Below are 5,849 nucleotides of genomic sequence, written 5' to 3' on the forward strand. Positions count from 1 at the left end.
GCTGACGTGCTCGAACCACGTGGGGCAGGTGCCGAGTTAAGGGTCCATGTGGTAGGTGGGGGAGCCCCAGAACCCACCCCCAGCACCCCCTACAGCTGCCACAGGGTCAGTCCCTCAAAACCCGTGCCCCCGTGCCCAGGCTATCAGCTGGGCAGTGAGGGACAGACCCCCAACACCGGCCTCTGGACACTGTTGCCAACCCCTCATGTACAGCAAGACCCTGGATGGAGGTGGGAGGCCAGCCACTGCCCTTCTGCCAGGCTCCCCCAACTCTGATGCCCTAAACTGAGGTCAGCCTCTTGAATTAGCAGTCTCACCAGCACTGTCCAGCTGGGACCCCAAGTACCGCAGACACCTCATGAGGGCAGCCCTGAAGACCCCTCCCCCTGGCCCTACATGAAGCCCTCCGTGACCCCAGCAGATGGAGAATGCCCTGACCACAGTGATGGGCGATGAGAAATGTGGACTTGAGCCCAGCTCAGTGCCTGGGCCCGGAGGACCCGCAGCCCTACTGTGTGCCCAGATGAAGGGGGCCGGGACATGGACGAAGGACAGGTGAGTGAGGACACCCCCCGCCCCAAGTTAGTCCTGGGAGTGGAAGCCGCCTGCCCGTGAAGGGTCCTGTCCAGGAGAGTCTTCCCTTTGGCAGGAGAGTATCCAGCCAGGATCTTAGGGCGCCGGGCCAGCAGCCAGTGCTGCATCCCCTTGTGCTGTGTGAACCTGGCCACCCTGTGGGGTCGCTGGCCCTCAGGACGAAAAGCCACCCAGGATCCCAGAACGCTCAGACATTCTGGGAGTGGCCACCAGGTGGCACCGTGGCTCCACAGAGGCCATGGCATTACTCTGGCTGTGACCCCCTCAGTGGCTGTCTCCAGGCAGGGGTGCACCCCCATGTTCGCTTCCGTTGGCTCATCAGGAGATCGGGGAGCCCTGTGGTGGGCCGGCCGTGTCATGTATGAGGAAGGGGCCCACACCCCGGGCAGGTGACCCAGGGGCTGCCCGATGGGGGATAGGCTTCGTGGGGGGGATTCCCGGCTGGGGGACTGGGGCTTCACCCAAACTCCTGGGTGCAGGTAAGTGCCCGTCAGATGGGAGGGCCCCGGGGGCATTTCTTGTACTTCACACACCACCCCCACATCAAGAACCCCCTCTCACCGGGACCCACCCCGATCCCCCAGGGTGGGCTTTCTGTGGGTCTGCCTGCCTGTCCTGCCCTGGGCTGGAGAGAGCGAGGGCGCGAGCAGGAGGCCCCCAGAGGTCTTCCCCGGGCTGGTGCGGGGTGGATGGGGGACTTTCCTTTAAAGAGAGAGAAGTCGGCACTTGGAAAACACCGCATGTCAGCAGACAGCCTGAGAAACCTGGTGTTGAGACCCTGCACCTACTCACTTGGGGCCCACCCCGTCCTGCAGTCCCCACCCTGCCCTGCAGCCCCCAGCCCGCCTGGCGCTGAGGGGACTGAGGCAGGATGACAGGGACAGGGCATCCACCCTCAAAGATTCCTCGGCTGCAGCACATACTGACTGTGTGACCTGGAGCGTTGGTGCCCCTGTTTCCCCTGTGTTCCTCCAGCTGGGCAGGGGGATGCGTATCTCATGGATCAACGAGGTGACAAAAGCAGCAGGGCCCTGCTCCCCAAAATGAAGGTCAGCCCCAGGGCCATGAGTGCCCACTCCATGCTCCACCACATGTGGGCACTGGGCCAGGGGTCCATGCGGCCCCACCCGTGAGGGGCTCTGATGCCAAGGGCACCTGACAAACTGGCAGAGGCTGTGCTGTGACTGGAATCAGGGAAGGACAAGGCCTGGGGAGGTTCAGGGCCTGCATGCTTATTCAGGTGTACAGGCCCCGGGATCAGGGCAGGAAAGCCAGGCCATGTGTGTCCTTCCTTCGCAGGGCCAGCAGCCTGCCCCGCCCAGACCCCTCTCCCCCTGCCTCCCTGCAGGGGCAGGGCCAACAGTTGCCGCTCTGAAGCCCCTGGCCCTTGGCACACTGCACAGTGTGGCACTGGGCCACCAACATAATTACCCGTTCCCACCGAGAGCACCATAATTACACTTAATGGGTTCAGCAGTAACAAGTGCCTTTGCTGTGATTTGGCTGCAGAAAAACAGAAATCAGCGTCCTGCTAAGACAGTGCTGAGGGTTCAACCCCCCAGGCCTGTCTGTGACAGGCGGGCCAGAGACGCGCTCAACGGGAGCTGGCCGAGAGGGGCTGGCCGGGTGGCTCGGCACACAGTCAGGGCCTGTGGGTGCTGCAAGGTCCCCGTGGGTGGGGTGGGGGGAAGAGAGAGCTGCAGCTGAAAGCTGCACCAAACACCCATAGTGCACCTACTGTGCGCCAGCCCACGGGGCAGCCACAGTCCAGCCCCCCCTGCACAGACTGGGAGCTCTGGTGGCTCGCCCGAGGGGACCGGGCGTGGGTCCCAGGCTGTGTCACGGGATGCTGAGGCCACACACAGCAGCCAGTTCTAGGGCACCGCAGCTCTCCCGGTGTCCTGACCCGCCGGCTGCAGCCCCTGGGAGCTGCGCACAGCTCCTCTGTCCTTCACTGCTGCAAACAGCACCTCTGGAGGAGGGGCTGCAAGGGTGTCATTGTGTGTCTCCCAGGAGTAGGGGTGGGTTCTCAACACTAGAGCTGTGGATGACATGCCTGAAGGACAAGCACTCCCAGGCCCACCAGCGAGGACGCTGACACAGCAGGGAGCAGGCAGCTCTGGGGCTGGGCGCACGATGGTCAGATGCTCCCCAGACCTGGCTGGACCCTTGGTCTTGCAGGCACGTGGCCCCCCACCCCCACCCCTGCAGGAAGACAGCACAGAGCAGCCTGGGCCCTCAGTTTGCCCATCCAGGCAGTGGGGGTGTGGGGACTGTCTGCTACTGGGTCCTGGGACCCTCCTTCCTTGCCCCATTTCTCCGAGCTCTCCCCTGACCCCGAGTGCTTACGCTGGGCCAGCTCCCACCTCCCACATGGCGATCATCCTGCTCCATCCAGGAGCAGCAGGGTCTCCAGCCCAGCCCAGCCCAGCCTGTCTCTGAGCCCTCAGCTCTTCCCATCTTCCACCAGCATCATGCCCCTCACCTCAGACTGATGTCGCAAGCCTGCTGCCCGATTTCTCCCTGGCCCCTGCCCATGCTCACTCTGAGATCACCCTAGACCCCGGAGCTGGCGTTGAACAGAGCTTAGGACCTTGGTTCTCAACGGTGCAGTGCATGTCTGGAGCCCTGAGCTGGTCTGGGCCAGGACCCGTGAGACGTTACTTGATCAGGGGCTAGGGGGGCCCAGTCTCCAGCAAGAGCCACAAATTAGGCCCCCCAAAACTTGCAAAGGTAGCCCAGCTTGAGGTCCTGGGCCGGGGTCCTACCTCAATACCTTCCCAAACCACTGACAAGCAAAAACCACCCACCAACCTCGGCTTTCTCCTGACCCCGCTGGCCCCATGGCCCCACCTGCCTCCCCTGCCCTGGAGGCAAGCCCTAGGGGCTCGGAACAACCTCCACAGCCATAGTGACCCCACGCGGCAGGATGGGCACAGGCTCGTGAGGTGGGACACTGTCCATGTGGCTGGGGTGAGAAACCTGGTCAGCACGGCCCAGAAAGTTCCCTATCCATCCTCATGAGCACGCCCCCTTTGGGGTTACTATTCTATGATACACTCCAGCCCCCCTCCCCCACCACCCCAAACACCCTGGGAGGGACGAGCTTCTGGGGTCCTGCTCAACTTTCTGTGCAAAGTGCACACAGGAGAAGCACTTAGAGCCACCCTGCCCAGGGAGGGGCTCCCCACGCACAGGGTCCCACTAGCCCTGCCCAGAGAGCGGATCCGCCAGCGGTGGGGGGAGGGCTCCATCAGCCCCACACGTCACAGCCGTTCCCTGGTCACGCCTTTGTGGACAGCTGAGGACAGGCGGTGCCAACCGGACTCTCATCACAAGGCCACTGACTTCTGGAGGCTTAATTACACAGATGGATTTTCTGGGTTTTAATTCAAAATCCTTTAGGTTCTGAACCAAATTCTACAAATTAGAGTCAATTTCCACCGCGGGTCCAAAGAAGCCAGGCTGATGTGTGGCTGGGAAGAGGCGGCCACGCCAGCACGGCCGGGGGGCTGTGGTGCTGCCTGAGGCCTGGCCACACACAGAGAGGCTGGGGGCATGGGTCTCTCCATGGGACCCCATAGCCAGGAAAGCTCTGCCCGGGTCCAGAGGCTGAAAGAAGGGCAGAGAGCCCACTGACCCAGGTTCCTAGACCACCCTAGGCCTTGACCCATCAGGACCCAGGGATGTCCCCTGGCCTAACAGGCCCCTGGTGTCCAGCCTGGGCAGGGTGGGGTGTGGAGTGACTCTCCCTGGGGCAGCCTGTCCCACACCCAGGCTGGGGACTTGTGAGAAAGTGGTCCCCAGACAGGCGTGGAAATGAGCCCAGAGCCAGGGCTAGAGACCCGATCAGCGGTGGGAGCAGAGGACCGGTCCGTCCAGGGACCCCTCAAATGCCGTGGTCCCACACTCCACCCACAAAGCCCTCCCAGCATTCGGCCGACCTGTCCCAGCATCAGCCTCCTTCCCGTCTCCTCCCTCCCTTCTCCTTTCTGAGGCCTCAGTGGGGCTCAGCAAGGACTGGCCCACCTTCCCACCCCAGCAGCCATGCCCGTGGGCCAGCCTCCCCCAGTCAGTGCAGAGCAGGTGCTGGCTCCATGGTCTCCCAGACCATGACAGCAACGCACCCCAAACAAATCCGATGCCAGGCCCCGAGGGCCAGGAGGCCAAGAGGGATGGTGGCTGCTGTCCGTGGTGCTGAAGTGGCCACGTCCCAGCAAGCTCAGGGCTGGGAAGAGGCACTCGCCCAGCAGCCAGGGGGCCTGCTCACCCAGGGCCTAGGTTTTGCTGCACACCACTCCAGAGATTCTAGTTCCACGTTCTTTCGTATTCCTGGACTTCCAGATGGTTAAAAGCACACCAAGGGCTGCTTGGAAGATGGGGCTGGCCCGCTTGGAAGACAGCTCGGAAGTGGGGCCACCCCAGAGGGCAGCAGGGCAGACATGGTCATCTCTGCACTATGATGCCGCAAGGTGGGGAGCTGGCGTGCGGGGAGTGTGCGTGGAGGCCAGAAGGGGCTCGAGGCCAATCAGCACACATCAGGGGCTGCCAGCACCCCACTGGCAGCCATGCCACCGTCTCTCACCAATGACGGTGGCCTCCAGGGTCCTGGAACAGGGTGGGAGTCCCCAAGGCCTGTGTAGTTTAAGGTGGTGTGACCCAAAGGGTGGGCCTGGATCCCCCAAACCAAATTCTCATTATTACACAGCTGCCCACAGCCCACCCAGACCTGCTGGCTCAGGGTCTCTGGGGCCCACAGATGGGCCATCTCTCACTCCATGAGTCCGGGGATGAGAACCCGACCCCCAATTATACCACCAGCCACCCCCTCACCCTTTCTTAGCCTGTTTCCCTACCTGTAGAACGGGGGTGACAACAGTTACTTTTCAGATGCTGAGGTTCACCCAGACCCCCTTCTATAAAGTATCCCCCATCCCGTCCCTCATCCTAATTAATGCCACCTCGGCCCCTCCCCCTGCTGGCCCCAGACACGCGGAGGGAGGGGACGTTATGTTTTCCCCATGCTATGGATGCTGAGGATGCAAGCAGGATCTGTGGGACGAAGGTCAGGACGCTGTCACCAGGATACAGACAGCGGAGCTGGGCGTCCCTCACCAGGAGACACGGCTCCAGGACCCAGAGCCACAAACCAACGGGGAATACGATGGCTCGAGGGCCGCGGGGAGGGGTCTCCAGATGTGGCTGAAGTCAGGCCCCCCACGGTCACAGTGGCCCCCAAACAGGGCTGTGTAGGG

Source organism: Mesoplodon mirus (genome assembly GCF_964341445.2).
Source record: "Mesoplodon mirus genome assembly, chromosome: 15".
Classification (NCBI taxonomy): Eukaryota; Metazoa; Chordata; class Mammalia; order Artiodactyla; family Ziphiidae; genus Mesoplodon; species Mesoplodon mirus.